Consider the following 27,654-nt stretch of genomic DNA (forward strand, 5'->3'; position numbering starts at 1 on the left):
TTTTGCTTTCCCCACAAAACTTCCCCATACTTTCCCATATCTAGCTTGCTCTATCTTACCCCTCTGTTTAACTCTGCCCCCCATCAGCCTTTCTCCACCACCTCTTCCTGGGCTCTCCCACTTGCTTACTAGATTCCATTTCAAACTAACTGTCATTTTGTCTGAACCGGGACAAACCGTGGTTCATTTAAACAATGGTTAGTCAAAACAAGTCGGGATCAAACAATTACTTCTGATCTTGGTTAGTTCAGAGAAACTTTAGTAAAAACTAAGCACACTTCCTGAATCAGAAGAATTTAACAACTGTGGTTAATTTAAATTAGAAGTGTATGCTTATGATCCTCTGATAACAGCTAGACCAGAGAAACGAGGAGGAAGACTTGAGATAAAAGCTCATGGACATGACACAAAACCATAGTTTAGTGCAGAGGTAGCCAGTGTTGTGTCTTCCAGATGTTGATGGACCACAACTACCATAATCCCTGACCATTGGCCATGCTGGCTGGAGCTAATGGGAGCTGGAATTCGGCAACATCTGTAGGACCCCATGTTGGTTACTCCTTCAAATAAGAAGTGTAAGGAATGTTAGATCTGAACCACATTTGCCTTTCATGTCCACTCGAAAACTCTGAGGAGTCTTGCAGCAACTTAAAGACTAAGAAGCTTATAATGACATAAGTTTTGAAAGACTAGAATGAATTTCATCATCTGTTGCATCAAATGATGAAATGGGCTCTATACACAAAAGTTTATCTTATAACAAGTATGTCAGTGTTTATAGTGCTACTAGACTTCAGGTTTTTGTGCTGAAAAACAGGCTAACACATTGTGTGTAGATACGATTATTAGGCACAGGCAACCTGTTTTCCAAGTTCTATATTTAATCAAGAAAAAAAATGCTGCAATTATACCCAAGCATAAAATGTGATTGCATTGAACTCCTTAAGGTCTGTCTCCCCTCTGCCATAACATAGTGACTTGCTAGATTTGGCAACTCTACTGTGAACAACTCACTGACCTTTGTGGCTGAATGGTGACACCAAGAAGAGGCCTCCCACATCCAAAGCCAGCACTCTAGCCACTCATGTCCCCATTAACCCATATTTGTGTGTACAGTGGTGCCTCGCAAGACGAAATTAATTCGTTCCGCAAGTTTTTTCTTCTTGTGAGTTTTTCGTCTTGCGAAGCACGGTTTCCCATAGGAATGCATTGAAAATCAATTAATGCGTTCCTAGGGAAACCGCCTTCAGACCAGGTCCGGGGACAGTCTGTCCCCCGACCTCTTCTGAAGGCTGGGGGGGGGGACAAGGGCTTTTCTTCCCACTGCCAGCCTTCAGAAGGCTGTTCTGAAGGCTGGCGGTGGGAAGAAAAGCCCTTCTTCCCACCTCCCGCCCCGCAAGCTCCGGGGACAGGAGGGCTTTGCTGCCCACCGCCAGCATTTTAAAAGCCCCTGCTGTCCCGGGGCGATTTTAAAATGCTGCCGGGCGGGAGCGAAGTCTCTGCTGTCCCGGGGAGATTTTAAAATGCTGGGGGTCGGCAGCGAACGCTTCGCTCCCGCCCGCCAGCATTTTAAGATCGCCCGGGACAGCAGAGAAGTCTCCGCTGTCCCGGGAAGGCAGGCGGGGGGGGGGAGCAAAGACTTTTGCCCCCTGCCGGCCTTCAGAAGAGGTCCAGGACCTCTTCTGAAGGCCGGCTGTGGGCGAAAGTCTTTGCTCCCGACCGCCAGCAATTTAAAACAGGTCCCCGGAGATTTCCCTATGGGCTTTCGTCTTGCGAAGCAAGCCCATAGGGAAATTCGTCTTGCGAAGCGCCTCCAAAACAGAAAACCCTTTCGTCTTGCGGGTTTTCCGTCTTGCGAGGCATTCGTCTTGCGGGGTACCACTGTATTGTGCTTCTATTACACTGAATGTGAAAATGGCTTCCATCTATTGAATGGAGCCAACTGGAAACAAGTCTCAATGTGCTTCCTTTTTCTTCTCCTACTGCCATGGCAATTGATTGTTTCTTCTCTTAGCTGATGAGCGATGGCTTTGGAAATGCAGTGCGCTGCCAGATCTTGAGTCAGCAACTATGTGCCAGAGCTGCAAAATGACGATTCTTATCTGCTTTCTCTCTCTCTCTGTGTGTGTGTAGCCTGACATTTTCAGTAAGGCCTGGAAGGTGTTGGTTAATAGGGTTTGTCATAAGGGGAGCTACAATATAAAACTCTGAATTATGGAATGAGAACAGAATGGTGAACCCATGTCACCTTAAATGTTACCCAAGCAATTTCTGGGAAACTAATTATTCACAATAGATAACTAAACTGTAAATCTTCATTATGAGTTGGAAAATGGAAGGCAGACGTTGCCTTGGAAAGCATTCGGAAAGTCTCCATTACTAATAGCTAATTCAAAAGGCGAATGGTAGATGTGCCAGAGGCTGGGGAAGATGAGGGTTCACAGGATGAAAGTAGATTAATCCCTGGACTCAGGCAGACACTGCGTCTTGGCAAGATGCGTTTCATTATCAAACAGTTGACATCTTTGACAATCAAATGTGGCGATGGTTTGCTACTAGATTAGGAGTGGGCCATCTATACTCCAGGAAGCTCAAAGCAGAATGTTGCAGTATGCGCGTAAGACAAATCACCCTTTTTGCCCAGTTTGACTTGGGCCATTCCATACATTGTGAGCCATCAGAGCAGGACAGTGGGGCAGATGTTCAGGGTCTCATTCAGCAGAAAAAGCATCAGTGCTAGTTTTTGAAGCAATCAAAACCCCAACCCTCTGTGCTGGAGAGAGTTTGGATGGCGCGGAGACATCCCAGCCTTCCAAACTCGGCTGCTAGAGGAGATCTGCCATTGGTGGGGAATATTGGCCAGTGAGAGGTGCCTCAAGGTGACTCTACTCAAGTAGTGGGTGGAAGCTGTGGCTGGTGCTATTGCCACTGATGGTAGCCAGCAGAAAACCCCCAAGTAGGGTGCTTCAGGAGTGGAGAGTAGTTGGGGGCAGAGCCAGCTAGTAACTGCTGGATCCTGAGCTGGGCCAGCTGCTGTCACACGATAGCAATGGACCCAATCCAGGCCTCTTTGCTATGGCAGCTTGGGAGCTAGTACAACAAATAGGCATTTGCTTCCCTGACCTTCCCAGGGCTGTGGACGCAGTGCTAGCTTCACCAGTCCGTCAAGCTCCACAGTTGCTATCCAGGAGATAGGATCATATCCTAAGTGCTGATATACGTCATGCTTTTATGAAAGCTTTGGAGTCGGGGGTCCAACATTTGCATGGCATGCTCTTCCATAGTCCTGCTAATAAATGATTCAGCATTTGTATTTGCAAGAAAGGAGTCATTATGTTCAAAGTTAATCTGTTCCAAGGAAAGGAGCCGAAATTAGTTACTGGCAAGCAATAATTCATTTTGTATTTTACCAACAATAATTAAATTGCCTGGAACTGTTGTCATTTAACAGCCTATTAATTGACTAATGTGCATCACTTGCATGTGGGCTATAGGTAAAATCCAGGGATTAAGAAAGGAATACAATTTCCAGCATATGCCAACCATCATGGAAAACTGGGAAAAAAATACCTACACTGGAGTATAATTTATGAAGGCATCACCTGTCTTGTGTCTTAGCAAAGACATTATGTATTTCCAGCAAATATATATTTTTAGAGAACAGTGAAGCAGCTACATTTTTCTATGCCTGTGATGGCAGTTAAATGGCTAATTAACCATAGACACTTTTTTTGCTGTCAGATGAGCCAAGTATATAATTCTTCTTCCTTCAAATTTCTTGCTTGGATCCAATGCTTATATGTGTGTCCACAAGCCATGTGGATATTTTGCTCATCTCTCAGGTGGGTTACCATCGTGATGACTTTCCTGATTCAGGGGCGCTTCACACAACATTTTCCATATTAGTCAATGGTCATTGTTTGTATATAATGCCAACCTCTTCATTTTGTATGCTTTTCATGAAGTTACAGAGTTAACATCCTTGGGAAGCTGAGTCTTTGGATTGCTTAGCTTGCTGTAAAAAAATTCAAAAAATCAATGTCCTTTGAAATGCCACCACTTGAAGAAAATGATGGATTTCACCTCATCACAAGATAAAGAACAGTAGGCCTGATTCCTGATCTACTATGTTGCTGTGGAGTGGATTTGTAAAAAAATAATAATAAGGCTAGCAAGCTCAGAATGTGCAAAGTCCTATGTTATAACACACCTCTGCACTACCTTTCCCTCCCTACAACATGTGGTCTACACATGTATACCAAAATTGCAGAGATTATATCAGTGCTTTTTTCTTTTAAAAAAAATGTTTAAGGGTACTCTCATTTTCCTACTCATATTGAAACATTGCCCCTCAATGAAGCAAAACTTAGATTCACAAAATGTTTAGGGGTATGCGTCCCCCCCAGAAAAAAGCACTGAATTATATGCTACCAAAGAATTTGTCCAGATGTGGTGAAGGTTTTAATCACATGGGTCGTATAGAGATGCTAATGTTCCTGCATAGAGATGGTGGAAGCAAAGACAGCCTGGTGCATTGGTGAGGAGGACAGGTTTGTTCACCTTCCCTCGCTACACTATGAGCAGAAGTGTCATCTAATCTGGACAAGAATATTTTATCAAAGTGCTTGAACATCATCGACGTATCATCACAATATGTTCAACTTACACGGAACATTCCAATCAGGGGCAAAGCTGCATGCTCTGGTACTGGGGGTGGAGAGCAGGCGGGGGCATGGCTGGTGCGCGTCCCGGGGCCATGGCACGTTGCCCGTGGGGGTGTGGCATGTGTCCTGGGGGCGTGGTGCCCAGGGCAGTGGGGGGTGTGCGGCACGTGTAAGGGGGCAGTCATGATGGTACCCTGCTCCCCGATGGTGCCAGGGGCGGTGCATTCCCACCATCCACCGTTCCTCCGCCAGTGATTCCAGTATGTCTAGAAGCCAGGATGATATATGCTTTAAAGAAAAAAGTACTGGCTAGTCATAAACTTGAGGGACTCGAGTGGCGCTGTGGGTTAAACCACAGAGCCTAAGACTTGCAGATCAGAAGGTTGGCTGTTCGAATCCCCATGACGGGGTGAGCTCCCGTTGCTCAGTCCCTACTCCTGCCAACCTAGCAATTCGAAAGCACGTCAAAGTGCAAGTAGATAAATAGGTACCGCTCCGGCAGGAAGGTAAACGGCATTTCCGTGCGCTGCTCTGGTTCGCCACATGACCCGGAAACTGTACGCCGGCTCCCTCAGCCAATAAAGCGAGATAAGTGCCGCAACCCCAGAGTCGGACCTAACGGCTGGACCTAATGGTCAGGGGTCCCTTGACCTTTACCTTATTCATAAACTTTACTTCAGAAATGGAAGATCAGTTGCCACCGATTGCTGAATTACTGAACAAGCTCCTGAATATGCATGACTTGTATGATTGGCTGGTCTGCTACATATGCAGATGTGTTCCATTTTGTTGCATGGCAATAATGATTACAATCTGAATCTGACACAGCCTTTGCTTGGTTTTTTTTCATATGAAAACAAATGGTCATTCTGTCTCTGTGCTACTGGGAAGCAAATATTTTAAGTGGATGCTAAACAGGCTAAGCCAGGGGTCTGCAACCCGTGGCTCCGGAGCCGCATGTGGCTCTTTTACACCTTTGCCACGGCTCCGGGGCGGATACTAGCGAGGGGAGGAGGCGCATTGTGCGCCCCGACACTCCCCACTGTGGCAGGCGCTGTACTGGCTGTGACGGCGCATGGGCGCGGTGCGTGCGTTAGTCACACACCATCCCAACGTCACCTTCCCGCCCACTGTCAGATCGGAGGGCAGCGGCGCGCATGCTTTAAATGTCACAATGGTTTTGCGGCTCCCAGTTGTTGTTTTTTCTTTGGAAACGGGTCCAAGTGGCTCCTTTTGTCTTAAAGGTTGCAGACCCCTGGGCTAAGCAAAGAACTGGCTGTCTAACTTCTGGCAATCCATTGGCCTTAGTCTTCACTTCAGTAAGGAGCCAGAACTGAGGATGTAGCACTTCATAGCTTCCCCCATTCAATTGGACGCAGCTTCTGCAAGTATTTGTGTGTCTGCATCTGTGTGTGAATGTGATGCAGTCAGAGCGGTTTTTGAGATATGTGGAGCCTTAGAGTATATAGCTCAGCAGAGGGCCTGCTTCCATGTGTCTCCATCTGGCCATAATGTGAGGACAAGAATAATTATTATGTATCTTCATTAGGGATGGATGAATCTGTCAATTTTGCTTTCTGATTGTTAATTTCATTCTCCACATTTCTGCAATGGTTTTTGATTTACTGGTATTTTAAGTCATCTTGAAAATTCATCAGCATTGCAGTGCAATTTTCTCCTATTATACACATCTTTTGTATGCAATTCTGCCTGATATACACATTTTTGCAAGCAATTTCCCCTTACAATGCCTTTTAAAACATTATTTTCACTAATACAATGCCTTTTTATATACACTTTAATTTGCACATTTTATGCACATTATTTGGCTGGAGAACTGCATCATAAAATTCAGAGGTGTGCAAATTCGAGTCCACTGCTGTGGCTGGTTCACATATGGTTTCAGGAAATTTCCCGCCCATCCCTAATCACTGTCACTGTTCAGTGGCATCTGAAAAACAGAGCATAGATAGCTGAAAAGAGAACTGAACACAAAGCCATGTATGCATTACCAAGAAAACATTTTTAATTACAATTGGCAGTGACTGATATGCTGAAGAGGTAATAAAATAGTTTAAAAGCATGTGATTCAGGAGTCTGGGGAACTGCAGAACTAATAACTCTTTAGGGAACTTTCTCTCCCTAAAGAGGTGGTGCCTTCAAATCAACCCACTGGAAGATTATCATCATGAAAGGAAATTGTATGGGAAGACAAGTGCCAAGTTTTCTAGCTGCATTGAACTGGTCTGAACTCTTCTCCCTGGTGTTCCAGGTTTCCATGTGCAGATAGGGATATGTTGTGGTTGCTTTGTAAAAGCAAGACGTAACTCCCTCCCCAAGATCAAATTCAGAAACTTACGAGGGCATAAATACGCAGAATAGAGAGCATCACGTTATAACTGAATAAAACACATTTTATTTTCATGATTTAGTCTTGACTTTCCTACCCTAAGGATATAACAAAAAAACAAAGAAACCCACTTTTAAACGCACACACCTCGCTAATGATTTCTGAATGTTCACAGCTTAAGCTGGCAAGTATACGTTGAGAGAGGCCACAGAAATAACAGTCCCAGTGCCATATGTGTGATCTTGAGTAGGATTTGGGAAGTGGGTAAGACTCCCAACTGTTGAACAGCCTTATCAAAGCAAACACTCATCAGGGTGATATTTAAACACAACTGGAAATAGAAATGGCCAAAGAACACAGCTAGTGGATATCTCTGAAATGAAATAGCCTCAGGGAAAACTCTCTCTCTCTCTCTCTCTCTCTCACACACACACACACACACACACACACACACACACACACACAGAGAGAGAGAGAGAGAGAGAGAGAATTCTCCTATTCATGTTTTTCAAAACTCTGGCCAAACACTACTTCTTACATTTTATTTAATTGCTGATATGATAATTTCAATGGTTATGAAAGGGGGCTGCGCACATAAGGTCACAGATTCCTGCAAAATTCCAGACAAACTTTGGTGAGCACGGAAAGCTATATTTATATTATCTTCTATATATTCCATTTTTATACTTATTAAAAGGAAATCTGTTTTAATAAACAGCTAGCACCTACTGATGCCACAGAACAGGACAACTGGGCATTCTTGTGACTCTTACTTTCCTACCACCACCCTGAAATCCTAAAATGATGCCCCTGCCAGTGATAGGGTGTTGTGGCCTCTGTCCCTGCCTTCTGCCAGCGGCAGAGTGGACTGGCCACTGCTGAGCTCTTCATCAAGGTTTGAGCTCATCATCAAGGCTTGGCTGCCACTCATTTTGTTCCTGCCACTTGTTAAATGGCTGGATTCAGATTGATTATGCTGTGGGTCAACCAAAGGCAGTGCTGTCGGAAGGGCCCAAAGTCATCTCTTCCTCCTCATCTGCTGGCTATATTGTCAGCTTGTCACTGAGGAACCTAAGAGGAGGGGATCTGAGATGTCTGGCAACCCCCAACCAAGAGGGCTTGATTTTCTGTAATGTATGAGCTGCCTCCCAACACATCCCACTGATAACATAAGTAAAACCAACCATATTAAATGTGCATGTCAACCAATGATTTGTCTCTCCATGCGCTATGTTGGAGAAAGGTGTCTGGCTGGTACTTTCAAAGGCCTTTCTTGGGATCAGGTGCCAAGTATTTCAAGACCTAAGACTTGGCTGTAGTCTCTGTCTTGTGGAATTTCACGACGGAGTAAGCCGCAGTTTGAACCTTATTATGGTAAGGATAATTGGGCACCCAAGCCCACTAATGAAAATTGTGTGCAGGGCCCAAAGCGTTATTTATTGCCGGGTAATTTTAGCCTTCACTTTCTTCATAACCAAGACCATTGCAAAGTAAAACTCTGAATTAAAACAACAACAACACCCAGCCCCATTATGCTATGTGCTGGCATTTTATGATCCAGCTGCAAAGACAGGTTCAGGGGCTGTTGGTGAGGAATGTTGATATACATATATTGGCTATATTTGGCCACCATCCTTTGCCAAAAAGTGCAGGTGGCATAGAAAGAGCAGAGGAAATGGAAGCAATGGCCATGGAGGCCAATTCATTCCTGCAAATACTTAGCTATTTTCCTAGATTAAAAATGGTTGAATGGCAGCAACTGGGGATGCAAAAAAAGAGGTTTGCGTTCCCTTACTTCAGCAGGATCTCACTGATTTCTTAGATTACCTTATGAATCCATTTCAGAACTAGAATTTTAGGCAACTGCAACCTGTTTGCGTCATGTCGCTTTGCTTCAAAGTCTTTCCATTTATTTCTATCTACTGTACACTCTTTTTTACCTGGTATTAAAGTAGAAGGTATTAAAAATATCAAGCATTTTAGCCGTTGGTTAGATTGCAGTGATTGTTTTGTCCCAGTGTGTGGGAATCCTTGTAAATGAGAGTTACTGTAGTTGGGTGCTTCAAAAGAACAAAGAAAAGTCTCACAACTCATTTTGTGAGACAACTGCAGCTTAAAAGCCATCATGGCCAATGGCTAGGGATGGTGGAAATGGGAGTCTACAACATTGGAGCATCCCTAGTTGGCTGCTCCTGGATTAGTCCTTATTTGCTCAGTTTATGATTCCACCAAGCCAAACACAACAACCAGTCATCTATTCAGAGCCCACAAGGGGCTTGTTATATCACCTGGTTACAACCTAGAGAAGGTTGATGAAATTGGCAAACACCTGGTGGGCCACTGTGGCTGTCTAGTCAGATGCTTTTGGCCTGGTAAGTCTTTAGTTGTGCAGGGCTGGCTTAATTAAGCTCCAGTTGTTATTTCTATAATGCTCCATCTTTGGTCCAATATCAAAGTCTTGGATAGATAAATTATCCAATTTGCTTCCCCCCAAGGGAAATACTTGAATACTAGCAAAGATTATAGCTGACATTTGTTTCCCCCCCTTCATCCGACATCTGTGATGAAGACGTACACCATTTGTTGAATCGCACAGTTGTTAAAAGCACAGGTCCTTGGTCAAGAAACCCTAGCCAAAAGAAATTAATGACAAGGTGAGTGCTTCTGAAATTCCACCACTTAAAACTTTGTTAGCATTTTCTAATGTCTTCAGTCAGAGAAGTTCTTCTCTCAAGGACTGTTTCAAGTATCGTACTACTGTGCAGGGGAATATTCGGAAAGAATCTTCTTTCTTTCACTATTATATAGACTTGCCAACTCCTGTGCCATCTGACCTCGTTGATCCACACAATTAGTAGGTGATAATGTTTAGCTCCTCGCTATGAACAGCTTGTTCTGCTGGTTTCTGCATAGCTAACTTCTATCAAAGGCACCAACCAACTAGCTTGGTTCTTTCCCCTTGCTTTTTGGCCAGTATAGGCAACCCTGCTGAGCAAATCCATAACATCAAACTGGCCATAAAATTGAACCATGCCTTGTGCAATACTTATTTGTGGCATTTAATTCTGGATTTCACTGTTATGGAACTACATGAGTACACCAGATGTGGCTTCTTGATCAAGAAAATGTATGGGCTTGGCAGGGCAAAGCGAGCAATCCAGATATTAGATGAAGAGGAACAAGTACAGAATCAGTTATTTCTTAGTGATAAGGTGGTCTTTATTTTTTGAGAGAGAGCGAGACAGTGGGGCAAAGAGTATGGTTTGGCTTCCCAGGACAGAAGTAGATGTGGAAAGAGAGTTTTTGGTTTAATGTACGCTGGATCTCTATTCTTGCCCCCAAACCAAATAATTTCTAAATCATAGGTGCCTTGCTTAAAAAAACAAAAAAACAGCAACCCCCCCCAAAAAAAACACACACACCTTTGAGCATGGTTAAGCCTATTCTCCTCAAACTTACTAATGCACTTCTACAGACTTCCAAATAAATGTCTAGGCATGTACCACTTCTTTTCTGCTAATTTGCTACCCAGACATTCAACAGCTTTCGCTACCCATAAATTTAATAGCATTAAACACCTGCTGGCTTTGAGTAGCAGAGCTTGCCAAAAAGGAAAGCAGGAGCACGGAGATACACCCCTAATGTGCTCCTTTCCATACCATCAGAATTAAGGCTGGGAGTTGGTTCCCAGCACAGCAGCAACACCCCATGCCGAGAACGCTTCTCTGTCTTTGCGTGTTCAACTCCCGAGTGCTACTCGGAGCCATCCTTGCCTGCCAAGAAGTAAGGCCACGGGGATGGGGGGGTATTCTCCAGCTGTTCCCGAAACTCAAGGAGCCTTCAACTCATTAGCTAAAATTTCAGAAAGTGCTGGAAGGCAATGCAATCTAATTGAGGCCAGATCCTCATGTGCTGTAAATCTCCTTAAACGCTGAAAGCCAAAGGGACTTGACTGATTCAACATTTGCTTGAGAGGATTTGGCCCAGCATGTCAGGAAGAGATTAGAGGTTCTGACTTCTACACAAGGGAAGCGTGTTGATGATCTTCAAAAGGGCAGACTTGAGAAACCTACCAAGACTCTGTTGGGGGAGCTGGCTGGCTGTAGGGTAATACACTGCCCCCCACCCAAGTGTTTAAGCTATGAAGTACATGAAGTAAGCACATCATGGCAGGTGTATGAAGGAATTTGGACTTAAAATGGAACCTGCCACAGCAGAGGAATCCAAGACTGATTTTGGTTAATTAAAACCCAAAGCTTTTTCTCCCTCCTTTCTAATAGGATTGTGATTCCTATTGCTTATCACTTGCCTGGTTGTCTTTTTCAGATGTTTATTAGAAAGCTGGACCGTTTAAGGTCTCTAAAGTCTAACTTTTATTGTTGCATAAGCAGTATTGACGGATTGAAATCCCTTTCATCAGAGCTGGGCTGCGGAGCTGAGTACCCGACAACTTTCTCCACAGCACAACCAGTTCTTATCTAAATTTGTTTGGCTGTTGCGCAGTTTGAGCCAAAGTGTGCCGACTGGGAAAGCAAATCTTGTGGATTTCCGTGTGACTTATTCCCCTGTCAGTGTGCTTACATTTAAAAGCCAAAGCATTCTCGGGGAAATGAGGAGTAAACACTTTAAACTACCGTATCAGTATTTCATCATCTCATTCTGCCTTTTAGATCGTAAAGCATCTCTGATTTTGTCACAAAACTTAAGTTTCGCGAATGGGCTTGATTGTGAACTATTAGTGCTCTGTGTGAGCAGTTGTTTCAGAGTGAAGCAGCTGAAATATAATCAGAACCAGCTATAAACATGTAATAAAATTCCCTCAGCTGACTTCAGCCATGCCACTCCATGGCAGCAAGAACCGAGAGAGATGAGGCACTTTTGTAGCGGACCCAGAACTATGTCAATGGTTAAATAAATAATTCTAGACTTTAAAAAATAAAAACCCAGTTTCTTTGTTTTACTGATAGATGTTTTCCTTATACAGACTTACCTTTAATCTCCTTCTAGTTTATGAGAACCATTTTACACTACAAAGATTTTCTTTATCTGGTTGCAAATGAAAACTATTATCTTTTAGTTACAAGCCAAAGATTCTAAATAAGGCTGATTTTACAGCTTTAAAAAGGCAGGTTTTTTCTCTCCTGTCCTCCAGCCTCATTAACACCACATTAACTCTTCAGCTGCAGTAAACCTGCACAGCTCGTTTTCAAAGATGCCACGAAAGCATTATTCCAGCTCAAGGCCCGCTTCAACAAATGTACTTGTAAAACAGTGAGATGATTCAATATTCCTTGAAGTGAAATTTAGTAAGGCTGATTCACAGATGCATGAACAATGCGCAGAGTCTCATCACGGCCAATTACTGAGCGAAATGCACCCACTGATAGTACCCAGTGGTGGATTTATGGTATGTGGGGCTCTGTGCACAGCCCTTTGGGGCAGCCTTGTTTGTTCACCTAAATAAATGTGACTATGGTGGGAAAATATGATGGAACTGAATGCATAAGAATGAGATCACCTTGTAAGCACAGTAGGGGCCCAGAGATCTATGTTTCAGTCCACACATGGGTTTGAGTGGGCCAACGTGGGAAAGTTGGTTCAGAAATGCAGGGCAAGCCAAAATCCTTCCCGATCCTAACTGTGGCTAAGGGTTATGTGTTTGTAAGTTTCAGTGCTGCTCTTTGCATCCTTTTCATCTAGCTCTCCTGGCTTATGAAAGACAATGCACATCCAATCACATCTAAGCTTTTTCTCAGATCAGGTTGCATATCCACCTGCCCATGTTTCCCCCTGCTTCCGACCTGCAGAGTTGGGGCATCCAGCTGATAAGTCCAAACACACCCCAATGGAAAATTTAAATCTGATTTGGACATTAGGAAAGTCTGGGATGCTTGTTGTCAAAAGTAGAATTGAAGAGATCATCCCTGATAAATTGCTATGCAATATAAAGGACACATAATATTTATTTTTAGGCTACTGACGCCATTCTGAAAGTTGATTCTTTAGCATTAGCTTTTTTTGTTATCTGATACCATATGCTTTATGAATGACATTTTAGAATGACTTCAAAACTTAATATTTAATTACGGTCCTGAAAATGTGAATCTCAGTTCCTAATAAAGATCATATTCTGGAGTCACTTAGCGGCAGGATTTTACTGTGTTGTATGATTTCTCTGCCAAACGTATCTATTTTAGGAGGTTACTTCAGATGCAGCAAGTACCAGCCTCTCCTTACACTACTGGCACTACACTACGGTAAGTGGCAATGTCAGATCAGACCACAGCAATTTCCATACACAATTCCTATTTATATCATGGGATTGTATCTTGCTAACCATAAATTAAGCTGTCGTACATCCGTGCGGTAGCATATTTTGGTAAATGAAACAGCACTATAAAAGCAAACACATGCTTCAGGAGAGAAGGATTTCAAGCCTCTGTAAAAAAAAAATCCCAAGCATCACCCCCACCTTCCCATCTCATTGATCCTAGAGTTCAGACGTGAAATCACAACAAATGTTTCTTAAGAGACTTGTAGTTGGATGAAAGGTTGTTCTCCTGCAGGAAATGGGAATGGAAGGTCAGAGGGTCACCGCATTTTTAACAACCTTTGACCTTGCAGTCAATTGCCAAACGGTATCCAGACATGGAGACAGGACTGGCTAAGAGCATAGCTTAACTTTATTTCAGTATCTTCCTTTGTTCGAGCTTCGTAAGAACCTAATGAAACCAATGAGGACAAAGCCCACTAAATGTGAAATATTTACAGAGGCTATTCATATAATACGAATTCAACTGCGTTACATGAAACGAGGCAGCATTTTTGACAACTAGTGTATCTTCTTTTTATAACTTCCCCATTGTATTTTGAAATTTTAAGAGAGAGAGCGAAACTTGGTGATTTACTGTTGAAAAGGGAACATGAAAATTTGGCTTCATAAAGATTGCCTGGCAAATTCTTGAAGGAAATTCTGAAGTCAGTGGGAGTTTTGTCACTGATTTCTCTGCTTGAGTAGGGATATCTGGCAGCCTGAGCCTATTCAGAGGTAACCTTTACTGAGAGTAAAACTACACATTATGAGAGAAACAGCACCATTGCCATTCTCTTTTTCTCCCCCTTGTAAAATGTAAAATGTATCATGTAATATCATTGTGCTAGGAATTGCTACACATCATTGCCAGTAGCCACTGATATGTGATCAGGGCGGGCCCACAAATGTGAAGAGAAGAAAAATGTGGCAAGTTGCAGTCTCCAAGTCCCTCATAATTATGGCATCTACTCTAAAGTAGAGGTGGGTGAATCTGTCCATTTTGGTTTCTCTCAGTTATTTTAGTCTTCAGTTCTTCACATTTCTACATCACTGTGATTTATTTATTTTTAAGTCCTCATGAAAATTCATTGACAATTTTGGGTGAAGTTTTCCTTCTGTACGTATTTTCATATGCAATTCTGCCCAGCGTATGCATTCTCACCAAATGATTTCCCCTAAAACAATGCATTTTTCACTAATATGTGAATTTATATGCACACTTTACCAGAGCATAGTCTCTTCATTTTTTGGTATGTGCTACTTGGCGGGTGGCGCTGTGGGTTAAACCACAGAGCCTAGGACTTGCCGATCAGAAGGTCGGCGGTTCAAATCCCCATGACGGGGTGAGCTCCCATTGCTCGGTCCCAGCTCCTGCCAACCTAGCAGTTCGAAAGCACGTCAAAGTGCAAGTAGATAAATAGGTACCGCTCCGGCGGGAAGGTAAACGGCGTTTCCGTGTGCTGCTCTGGTTTGCCAGAAGCGGCTTAGTCATGCTGGCCACATGACCTGGAAGCTGTACACCGGCTCCCTTGGCCAATAAAGCGAGATGAGCACCGCAACCCCAGAGTCGGTCATGACTGGACCTAATGGTCAGGGGTCCCTTTACCTTTACTTGGCTGCATAATGGCATTGCAAAATTCAGAGAAGTGTACATTTTGAAGGCTGCTTTTCAGTTCGTTTGTTGTTTCAGAAAATGTAAATTTGGTAACTTTGAATGCAAACAGAAGCTAATTTCTCCCTCATTCCTACTATTAATTAAGAGTGCAGGGGATTATAGCTTCAGGGTTGTTGTTTTTTTTAAAGTAAATGTGGGTGTGCATCTCCCTATACCCTTTGTTGATGATGGAAACCCTTTGGGATTTAAGTGTGCACACTGTAAGCTCAGTGATATCTTTGCCCTCTGGCTCCTCAGCAAATCAGCAATGATATTTTTAATTTTGCAACCACGTTGAAGATGTACATAAAATATGTGAACCGCTAACTTCTTCCTCCCTGTATTTTGCTGCTGTTTCCTCTTGCCTCTTTGAGAAACAGCATTGGTTCCCTGTGCACCTAAAAATAATCTGTGGCATCAGGTTATTTTGTAATCTGTCCCCAATGTTATAGGGTTTTGAATACCACACCATAGGAGGGCATGCTCCTAGTGTCCCTGTTGTGTTATTTACCTCTGAGCTTTAAGACCACCACATCCATTTACTAAATGATCAGTTTTCTTATTGGCCCTAAATTGCGCCTAATTAAAAATCTGACCCCTACAAACTAGTCCTCTTCCTAAAGAGACAGAACGTAAACAGGAAAAATCAGCTAATTGCTGCAAAAACTGCATTTGTGGCACTGTAATTGGACCTCAGCGAAACAAATGAACCCACTGGGGATTCCCTAATGAATGTTTAACTGCAAACAGTAGTCAGGCACTTAAGCAGCTCGGCTGACGGTCCCTAATGAAATCAAATAAAATCAAATCAAAGATTCTGGCATTTTCACTAACCAGATTTCTTGGCACAGAGACATGAAAAAAGAATGCACAAGGATAAATATGGATGGAAAGCAAAGGCTACCCCAACTGGTATATGCATATTTAACAAACAATTCAAAATAGCCATAGCATTCAGTGGGGAACTCTCACGAACTGGAGCAGGCCTAGAATCTAAGACAGTCTCTTTTGTTTTTAAGAACCAAGATGTCTTCACAATACCTTAAAAAAAAAAGGCTTCAAGTTTTCTTTAAAAATTCAAAACAAAGTTTCCAAGCTATATAAAGCAGGTAATTTTTATCTACAATAACAGATATCTTATATGGAACACAGAGGTTATTTCTACCGTCGGTTCTGAAACTGTGTGTGTGTGTGTGTGTGTGTGTGTGTATACATGGACAAGCTAGCTCAGGCATAGGCAAACCTGGCCCTCCAGATGCTTTGGGACTACAACTCCCATCATCCCTGACCACTGGTCCTGTTAGCTAGGGGTGATGGGAGTTGTAGTCCCAAAACATCTGGAGGACTGAGTTTGCCTATGCCTGAGCTAGCGGATCTGTATCTGCATTCCACATCTTGGCAATGAAGCTCTACTCTGATGTGGTCTATTGTCTTGCATTGCTCATCATCCGTGGTTTCTAGTAGCCTGGTGGTCCTCCAAGAAGTGCAGAGGGGCCACAGATCAATGCTTGAGCACATTCATTTCATGCAGAGGGTCTTGGATCTCTGGCATCTGCAGTTGAAGTGGATCAGGTAGCAGGGAAAAGGGAAGACCTCTGCTTAAAAACCTTGACAGCTGCTGTCAGTCACAGTTGGCAATGGGCTGAAGAACATAAATTGAATAAGCTTCCTATATTCAGAGAGAGAGAGAGAGAGAGAGAGAGAGAGAGAGAGAATATAATTAAATTTTCTGTTTTATAATTTAGACTGTTCATTTAGACAACCTTAAAATATCAATGACGTCCCTTCTTCTCTTTCCATGTTTTGTTTTGCATAGCATAAATCCCTGCATATTTTATATAAACTAAACCAGTCGGTATTCCATTATTACTTCCAACAAAACTTATTTACACTTTTGAATTTATCTTAATGCTGCTAATGTTTCCAAGTGTACACATTTTCCCCTCCTATATTCCTATAGTCAACCACTGTGTTTCAAAATCACCCTTTGTGCCGCTCCTTGCATACAAGGAACCACGTTCTATAGCCATGCTGTCTACCCAGGTGGTAGAACATCTCATGCTTGAGATGGAGCTGCCACTGCAAATTACATCTTCATGTTGAATTCCACAACATGGCATGTGGCATTTCCTCACATTGTGACAACATCACATTGCAATTTCCCCTTTCCTCACTGCACATCATTGCCTCATCACCCACAGGTATGGAAATACATGAGGCAACACCTGTACATGTTATGGTAAGAGTGAGAGAGAACTCAGCACTGGGATGCCTTTTTTATTTTTTTGGGAAGCTACCCCATGTTGAGATTAATGTATTTTGACACATAGAGCAGCAGCGGGTGTTGGACGGCTTCTGGTCCATCTCTCCTGCTTGATGCAGGAAACTCCTCTGCTCATTGCAAGTATAAACATAGAGTTCTTCTTCTTGGGCAATCACTTGTAGCCGAGTAAGTTTGTCTTCCATAAACACGGTTTTAACAATGAGTCCGTAAGTGACTGTGGAGGCCAATTCTGGATCCACACGTCCTTCCACAGTGGGGACATTGGTTCCCGGGCGGGAGTTGATTACGGTGTGGATTTGCCAAGCGTGCCTTCCTCTTAGCATGTTTCTCCCTTGCGTCCTGAGTTTGAGTGTCTTCAAAGCCCATGACACCTTTGGTAAAGGCTGTTCTCCAATTGGAGTGCTCTCAGGCAAGGGTTTCCCAATTGTTGGTGTTTATACTGCATTTTGAAAATTTTGCCTTGAGACAGTCTTTAAACCTCTTTTGTTGACCACCAGCATTTTGCTTTTCATTTTTAAGTTTGGAATAGAGTAGCTGCTTTGGAAGACAATAATCAGGCATCCGCACAACATGACCAGTCCAACGAAGCTGATGTTGAAGAATCATTGCATCAACACTGGTGATCTTTGCTTATTCCAGTACACTGGCATTAGTTTGCCTGTCTTCCCAAGTGATGTGTAAAATTTTTGGGAGACACCATTGATAACTCACAGGAGCTCAACAGCTGCAGTAAGCTTTTTTTAAAAAAAGGAACTTGAGAGTAAAAAAATAGGATAGGATAAGATTGAAAAGAACCCTACTTTTCATCACCTCCTTTATGTAGAAGCCAATAGATCACATTTGCACTTCCACTTCTATAAGTAGCAAAACTCTGTGGAACTTCAATGTCATGTTCACCTTAAATCCATTTTTAAAAAACAATTAACGGAGATTGTGTAGCAATGCTATTGTTTTTTTTAATTACTGGTGCACTGAATTAATTACACAATTTGGCTGGTCAATAAGTCATATCCCAAACCTAAGTTAATATGTAAATTGATACGAATATTAAAATATTTGTGAAGAGTATGCAATAAACTAGCTGTTAATTAATTTTTAGCGGTTAATACATAGATGTTAGAACTTCACAAATAAATGATACAGCGATGACACTTCACACGTGCCACCTGGTTGTTATATTTTACAATGTATAGCAATGACTGTTTAGCTGAAATTATTTGTGAGAGAATCCATCATAGTACATTAGTAAATACTCTGTAACTCTTCACAATTACAATTAATAATGAAACCTCTGATAGAACCGAAGTGAGATCTGGGGTTATTTTGTGAGAATTACTGCTTTCACAGCTTAGGGAAGTGAGAATTAGTGACTTCAATTTAATTTTAAATTCCCCATGTGCTATAAATAAATGCAATCACTCATAGCATTCATTAGTATTCATTATCTAATGTGTGTACGTGTATAATGTAAGTATATTTCCTGCTCGTATTGTTTCATTTAGTAATAAGTTAAATGTCTCATGCATTTATTTATAATATTTCTAGAGGTTTTCCTACAATGTGCCCTTGTAATATGGATCAAGAAAGAGTGAACCGTAATGAATGGTTGTAGTTGCATCTCCCTGCAACTTCTTTCTTTCTTTCTTTCTTTCTTTCTTTCTTTCTTTCTTTCTTTCCTTCCTTCCTTCCTTCCTTCCTTCCTTCCTTCCTTCCTTCCTTCCTTCCTTCCCAATATGGAGGAGAAACAAAGGTCTATTCCAGGCTTCCCTAAACTCGGCCCTCCAGCTGTTTTGGGACTACAATTCCCATCATCCCTGACCACTGGTCCTGTTAGCTAGGGATGATGGGAGTTGTAGTCCCAAAACAGCTGGAGGGCTGAGTTTGGGGATGCCTGGCCTATTCACTCCCACTTTTTTTTCCAACAAAGGAGGCCCCAAATGAGTCGGTGGTTTAAGAATGGTGCTTTCACTTGGAATGTTCCAATTTGCCATGCTTAGAGGGCAGCAAGATGGAAAGCTGCATTATGCTGCGTCAGACCATTCTTCCATCTAACTCATTACCGTCCACTGCCTGGAAGGATTTCAGTCCGGGTTCTCTCCCAGCTATACTTGGAGATGGCCGAGATGGAATCTGGGACCTTTGGCATGCAAAGCAAATGTTCTACGACTGAGCTACGGTCTCGGACTGTGCACCTTTTAGGGGAAGTTTGGTAGTATGGTGGCATCTCCAGTTAAAAGGCTCACATGTGACCGTGCTAGGAAAGGCTTAACTGTCAGTTAAGAGCATTGCTTATATTCTTTAAGCTCAAAACATTCATGTGCTGCTTTTTCATCTTCATTAAAAACAACAACACCCTGTTCCTAAACTAGAAACCCCTCCCTCCATAAAATATTGGTAAATATTAGTCAGTGATAAAGCACATGCTTTGCCTGATCTCTGGGGTCTCCAGATAGGGGTGTGAGAGAGACTCTTGCCTGAAACCTTGGAGAACTACTGCCAACCAATGTAGACCATGATTTCTAGCTGTTTGGGGACTCTTCTTTGGCGATCACTTGTAACTGAGCAAGATTGTCTTCCATGAACACAGTCTTAACAGTGAGTCCTGTTAAGTGACTGTGGAGGCCAATTCTGAATCCACACGTCCTTCCACAGTGGGGACATAGATTTCTGGGTGGGAATCATAGCTGTCAACGTTTCCCTTTTTTAAAGGGAAATTCCCTTATTCCGAATAAGATTCCTCACAAGAAAAGGGAGAAGTTGACAGCTATGGCGGGAGTTGATCATGATGAGGGTTTGCCAAACATGCCATCCCTAAATAGGAGGTGCAGTCTTCAGGGATGATGCGAATTCTAGTCCCAAAACAGCTGGAGACCCACATTTGATGTAGAACATACTGAGCTCTAAGGCCCAATGGCCTGTCTCATTAGAAGGGAGCACCTGCTCTTCCGATCCATAAAATGACACCATCTACATAAGCCTAGCAACAAAAGCAGAAAATCAGCCAAAAATAGCAGCAGTGAAAACTGTATAAGGACCAGAAAAGAAAGCATTTAACATAGTAGTAGTAGTAGTAGTAGTAGTTAGTAAGTAAGTAAGTAAATAAATGTTGCACATCAAAATGCAAGTAGATAAATAGGTATCGCTCCAGCGGGAAGGTAAACGGCATTTCCATGAGCTGCTCTGGTTTGCCAGAAGCAGCTTAGTCATGCTGGCCACATGACCCAGAAGCTGTACGCCAGCTCCCTCGGACAATAAAGCGAGATGAGCGCCGCAACCCCAGAGTCGGCCACAACTGGACCTAATGGTCAGGGGTCCCTCATACCTTTAAGGTATGATCAGAATGTTTCTGTTTCACAGAGGCATCAAAAATGGGGGGAAATACCTTTCAAAAGTTAGTCTGTCTTAAAAATATAATGAGTTCCCGTCCCGAGAACAGTCGTTTCCTCATAGTGTAAGGGTTTTCTATCATGTCTATGATGGAAATCACAATTCTTTCCCACATATATCTGAGATAGAAACATTTAAATATCTCTAGGTCTTTGCAACCCATCGTTGGAGGGAGGGTGGAAAGAAACAGCTCTATATCTGAGTGTGCCATTTAACATATGGATTTTCCAAGCACTATGGTGTGACTTTGTACGCTGGCGTAGTGATTAAAAAGGATTGGCCCATTATGGTGATATACAAGTGGGCAATCTTCTAGGCCACTTTCATGTAGGTAATGACGGAGGAGGAAAATGGAAGCTCTCTCTCTTGATGATTGCCGCAAAAACGGCTGTTAAATGCCATCATATCCAAAACAAATGACACTGCCTATGTATGTTTAACAAAGCTTTTAACCATCTGTCTCTTTCAGATATATTACTCTTTCTGAAAACTCTGCTCCCAGAATCCTATGGCACTGGATTTAACTCAGTGAATTTAAACAAAGCAGTTCTGAAATGGTGAGGCACATATCAGCCCTGCAATGTGCTTCTCTTGTCTAAAACAGTGTGGTGTAGTGGTTAAGAGCAGTGGACTCATAATCTGGTGAACCGGGTTCGTGTCTCCGCTCCTCGACATGCAGCTGCTGGGTGACCTTGGGCTAGTCACATTTCTCTGAAGTCTCTCAGCCCCACTCACCTCACAGAGTGTTTGTTGTGGGCGAGGAAGGGAAAGGAGAATGTTAGCCGCTTTGAGACTCCTTCGGGTAGTGATAAGCGGGATATCAAATCCAAACTCTTCTAAAACAAAGCCATTTCCATGAGTGGAGAAGAAGAGTGACCATAAGAACATTGAGGAGCAGTCGCAGATAGGTCAAGGCGTATTAGAAAGAAGTGTGGGAACGACGCCAGGAGGGAAATGTTACAATGGCAGTGGAGGCCTTACATGGTTGTATCTTTTCCCACAGCATCCGTCAATTTTCTGAATGTGTTCTTTAGCAGTGACACCCAAAGCGAAAAAATTAATGTCTGCCATTTATGCAGGGCTTTCCCCCTCCCTCCCCAGCCGGAACTCAGTTTTGGCACCTCTCAGGTGTGTGCCATTGCCATTCTAAGAGAACAAGGAAGGTGTTTGTGGTGAGTTCTGGCGCCTCTTTTTCTAGGAAAATAGCACAATAGTGTTTATGGTATGGTGTCATTACTTTAGGCTTGTATACTACTCCCTGTATCCAGAGATTAGAAATGTTTAATCCAGGTCTGTGGCAAACAAACTATTTCATCCGAACAAACGTTCCAAGTGCCTGGCTTACAGCCAATCACAAACTATAGTTTTAAATGAAACAAAAACTACAGTCATAAATTCATATCTATATACTTGTTTACTTAATATCAAACTATGTTTTAGCATTACATCTGAACACAAGCTTTCTCTCTTGTGTGTGCGCGCGCTCACACACACAATCTCCTTTTCGACTTTCTGCAAAACCTCCCCACAGCTAATGCAATACTCAGTTTCTTTCTTTACCAAGTGCTTTGAGATTCTGTGCACATTGCAGGTATAAATAATTAAATTAAGGACCCAGCTATATTATGCTGGCTGTAGCTGTTTTTCAGGGGCACGTTGTAGCTATTAGAAATAAATTGGAGTCTGTTATCAAGCACATTTTTGCATTGCTTCCTTTTTGACTTGACAGTGGAACACATGCAAATCAATGGTAATGAAATCATGGCAGTGTGCGCGGCCACTTAAGGTCATTTCCTGCACTAAGAAACAGATATACTACTTAAATGGCTGTTTAACTGTGTGCATTCAAATTCTTCAATGGCTGATACATACTGAGGCCAATCGGGTAAGTGTACCTGTGGAATGAAAAGCCCCTGGTATAGTTATCTTGAAGCCACAAACCAACACAGGATATAGGTAAAGGTAAAGGGACCCCTGACCATTAGGTCCAGTCACGACCGACTCTGGGGTTGTGGTGCTCATCTTGCTTTATTGGCTGAGGGAGCCGGCGTACAACTTTCGGGTCATGTGGCCAGCATAACTAAGCCGCTTCTGGCGAACCAGAGCAGTGCATGGAAATGCTGTTTACCTTCCCGCCAGAGCGGTACCTATTTATCTACTTGCACTTTGATGTGCTTTCGAGGTGCTAGGTTGGCAGGAGCAGCGACCGAGCAACGGGAGCTCACCCCATCACAGGGATTCGAACCGCCAACCTTCTGATCGGCAAGTCCTAGGCTCTGGGGTTTAACCCACATCGCCACCTGTGTCCCTCAAACACAGGATATGTCAGGATGTAAAAGTAGGCATTTACTGTATAACACCGATTTTTTAATGTCAAGTATGTCTAAGGAATCCAGTGCATATTTACCTGTAGGAGAGTCCTAAGGCCTGTCTAAACAAAATGATTTTCAGAAGAAAGCTGAAGGAAGAAGGGGTGGTTTTTTTACCAAACTGCCCACTCATGGATGGTTCCAGATGCACTTCTGTGGGCAAGGAGTTTCACATCTTAAGCTGCCATGGAGAATGCCCTCTCCTGGGCCACTCCTTTGCGCCATCTTAAATGTGTCCATAAGTGCACATTTATTGCTGCACTTATGCCTCTACCTCTACCTCAGCCTCATGTTCATTATTAACATCTTACAAGAAACCATTGAGAAAATTCATCTGGACTCAGAAGCTGGCCTAGAGAGTGTCATTTATTGATAGAGCTATCCAATGTAGGGCTCTATGATTGCTCCATCAGTGCAAGGATTTCTGCTTGCACATTGGAAAATTCTTTCCCTCTCCTCTCACCACGTGCCCCTTAAATCTGTCCCAAGGGTTCCCCATATCCTCCGGAGTAGATCTGGGGAGGGTGCAGGGTGTGTGGAGGGAGAAGGAGGAGAGGAAAAATCCTTGTGCTGATGGGACTTGAATGTTACATGTGTCTGTCCATCCATCCATCCATCCATCCAATGATGCAGCCACTACAATGTTTGTGGGGGCCAGGCATTCAGAACAGATTCCACTGGTACTAGTTACACCAGTTGGCTTGGACCTCTAATGCCTGTTTGGGACCAAGCTGACTGGAATGGTTGATTATATGGGGAATGGTCCTAAACTCAGTGGTAGAGCATGCAGTTTGCATGCAGAACATCCTAGCTTTGATTCCTGAGAAAGATCCCGGCTGAAGCTCTGGAAAACCAGTGCTAGTCTGTGGAAACAATACTGAGGTAGATGGACCAATGGTCTGATTCAGTATAAGGCAGTTTCCTGTGTTCCTACTTGATGGACTTTCTGCAATAATACCCATCAGTCTAAGTCTTAAGATTGACCTCCGAAGACCTGCTTGCAGGCTTGCCTTCAAGTTCCTCAGGCTGTAGTGGCTCCATATCTTTGAAACCCTCTCCCAAAGGAAGTATGTTTGGCTCCACTTTTGCTAATTTTTAAATTGACCTGATAAATGTTTTGTTTCCATATGAACTTTACTAAAAACCTTTTAACTGTTGACATTTTTAGTTTTGCAATTGGATTGTTTCATATGCTGTTGTGGGGTTTTTGTTGTTGTTTTTAAATCACTTTTTATATTTTTAATCAATTATATTTGTAAGCCGCCTTCAGAGGCCTTTCCTCTGAAAGGCAACATATACTTTTCTTAAATAAATAAATATATGGAAAGAGAAGTTGGGAGGTTTTTTCAGGTAATATAATCCAGATGACCTCATCTCAAGGAACCTGCACACATATTTTTTGAGGGACAGCTAGATAGTTTAACCATATCAAAAGCAATGCAGAACAGTCCTAGAGCTTTTGTATCTGTGGGAGTGTATTATTTTAGACCCGCAATTAATAAGCAATGGAGAAAATGATAGCCGGGGTTTTTTATTCCATGTTGAAAGGCTCATTTGCAAAAAAGGGGGAAAGTAAATGGAAGGAGAAAAAATAATTTATGCAGGGAACTGCTAATCCAGCTGTTTTGCTTCTGGGCTTAATTGGATTTACCTAGAATTGATATTTGCTGTCAGCGTGTGTTATAGCATCAGCAAAAGCCACAGTTGCCAAAGACTATATTGTAGTCACTTTTTATTAACATGCTTTAAATGCTTAATGCTGTCACTTTCCATGTCCTCGATGCTAGGTGAATATACATTGCTTCCTCTTGATTAGTATTATTTTTTTCTCATACTGCAGGAAGGAATTAAACCAGGATTATGCCAATGAAACTGTAGCCATATTTCCATCACTGTATAACCTTTCTCTCCTCTCTGATCCCTACTTGTCCACCCCCAATGTCGCTGTTGCAGGCAACACAGAGGGCTGAGCCAACATGCAATGGGAGAGCCATGGACTAAGGTGCACACTTGCAATTAGGCTGTGAAAGGCTGGTACCGAGGGATGCATGAGATTTCCATTTTGTCTGCATTCTTAAGCGAGCCCACCTAGCTCAAAACTAATATGTGGATTGGAATGCAGTTATCCTTTGGAGTTTGCCCATCTCCAAATTTTGCAATATAGCTCTTTGAATAAGAAGACATATAAAATGCATTTTGAAAAGTGTATTTTAAGATAGTTATCATATGTGTGTGTGTGTGTGTGTGTGTGTATGGAATAATATATATAATACACGTATAGTATACAATGGACCCTCTGGATACGAATTTAATTCATTCCAGGGATCCATGCACACTCTGAAAAATCCGTATCCAGAGGCGCCGCGTCTGCACTCGGCGCGCAGAATGCTTCTGCGCATGTGCAAGCGGTGAAACCCGGAAAAATACTTCCGGGTTTGCTGCTTTTGCAACCCAAAGTTTACATTGCTCTAGAGTAACATAACCTGAGGTTCTACTGTATGTTAGATGTAGTATCATAAGCATTGTATAGAGCAAATATACAGTATAAATTGGAAATGGTTTTATTTCCCCCCACAATAATATGCACTACACTTGTGTTCCCCAGAAACTGGAATTCAGAAGCATAAAACCTCTCAGGAGCAGCTCTTAGACTATAAAACACACTGCCATGGGCGATCAAGCCATCCTTGCCAGTAATGGCAGACGGTACTTACCTGATCTGTCATTGGTGTCACTGCAGCTTACTGGAGGTGGGGATTAGGTGGTGGTAAGGTCAGTGTGGTGCAAACACGCTGGCGAACCATTCCCCTGCTCCCATTTTAGCATGCTTTCATGATGTGACTTCTCTGCCACCTCGTTCCTTTTCCTCCTGGTACAGCAGCAGTGCTGGAGATGGTCAAGTAAATGCCACCATCCTGTTGACCGGTTTCAGGGAAGCAATAGGTCAAAATGGCCTTGTCTGAACGTTTGTTTTCTGATGTTATTTCTGGTTTTCATGGGGTTTTCTGCTTTGGGTTTGTGTGTGCGCGCGCTACTGCTGTTGGGTTGCTTTTATCCCAGTTTTCACATCAAGGAACTCAATTTTCAGTCAGTGGGGGTTGAAGTAGAATTGGTCACATTCTTTTCCTGCTGGTCACTGAATGTCTAGAAGGAAAAACTACAAGTTGGGGAATCTTAATTCGTAATGCTGGATGTAGTCCGATTTTGTGGCTGGAGACAAACAAAGCAGGGCTTGTGAAGGGTGATGCTGCTTTGCGCATTGGTCTTAAGAGGGTCACAAGCAGAAGGAAACTGTATCTCAATCAGATTAGGCCCACTCTCCAAGCAAAAGGCAGTAATTCAGGAAAGGACCTATTCTTTAGGGTTGGCAGCAGAGCAATTTTAAACTGCCTACTTGATTATTATTATTTTTTTACAACTTATCACAATATTTTTAGTTATAGTTACAGTGTCATTACATCGTTGTCTCTAGAAAGTGAAAAGGAACAGAAAAATAGGGTTAAGCACTGATAAAGCTACAATTTATGAAAGCCTTGTTAAACATTTCAAGATTAACACAGTGTATTCTTTGAATCATTGTTAAAGAAAAAGGTCAGATATATTCACATTAATATATAACAGAAAGAAAAATATATATCAAAACCATATCGAATTTTCAGGAGGCAACACTTTTTTTTTGACAATACCAAATAAATGGAAAGCATCTAGAAATCTGTTCCATCCATATCGTTTCTTTTGATCTTAAGTAATATGTTAATGTTGACATCAGAGTTAGTTTCCAAAGCTTGTTTATATAACCACTGCTCTCCAGTAAGATTTGAGCTTTCCATTTTTTTTTCAATAAACAACAATCTTGCTGCTACTACCATATAAGAAATCAATTATCTATATTCTCTGTTTACTGACTGAGGTGTATAATTTAACAACAGTAGCAAGGGATATTATCCTGTTTTTATAACATAATATTAATTTTGGAATAATTTCCCTAGTATTTCTGTGCTGAAGGACATAACCACCACACATGAGAGTAACTTCCCAATTGTTTTATCCATCATATTATTGAATCGTTCTTTTTTTAAAGATAGATTTTTAACTTTGACTAGTATCTAGGCTTTGTATGCAAGAGTTGGTTACAGTTTCACCTAAAGAGGTAGAGTCCTTTCTGGCTTTTTGTTGGAAAAGATGTCACACCTCTGGGCTTCTTCCTGCTGGTCCATGTGCAATTCCTAATGCACGTACTTGGCAGATGCCTCTGTTGATGCTGTTAGCACAATGTGGGCAGCTGCACATGGGAGCATAATAGCAAGGCACAACATACACCTTTCCACTGCTAATCTGGAAGATTGGTGGGACCAACTTTTCCCATACTAGCCCATTAAGGTTCTCATCTGAGAGTCTTCTCTGTATGCCCCCACCTTCTGAGGTGGCAACAGCAGGAGATAGGACTTTTTCATTGTTTGTGTCTGGTCTTTTGACCAGTATCCCTAGGATAGTCTTATGGCTCTGGGCCAGAGGGCATTGGAGGCAGAATCCTCAAGCGGTCATAGCTCTGAAGGCAGCCCTGTTTAGGGAAGTGTTTAATGTTTGATGTATTTATTGTGTTTTTAATATTCTATTGGGAGCCGCCCAGAGT

The sequence above is a fragment of the Podarcis vaucheri genome (assembly GCF_965113315.1).
Source record: "Podarcis vaucheri genome assembly, chromosome: 8".
NCBI lineage: Eukaryota > Metazoa > Chordata > Lepidosauria > Squamata > Lacertidae > Podarcis > Podarcis vaucheri.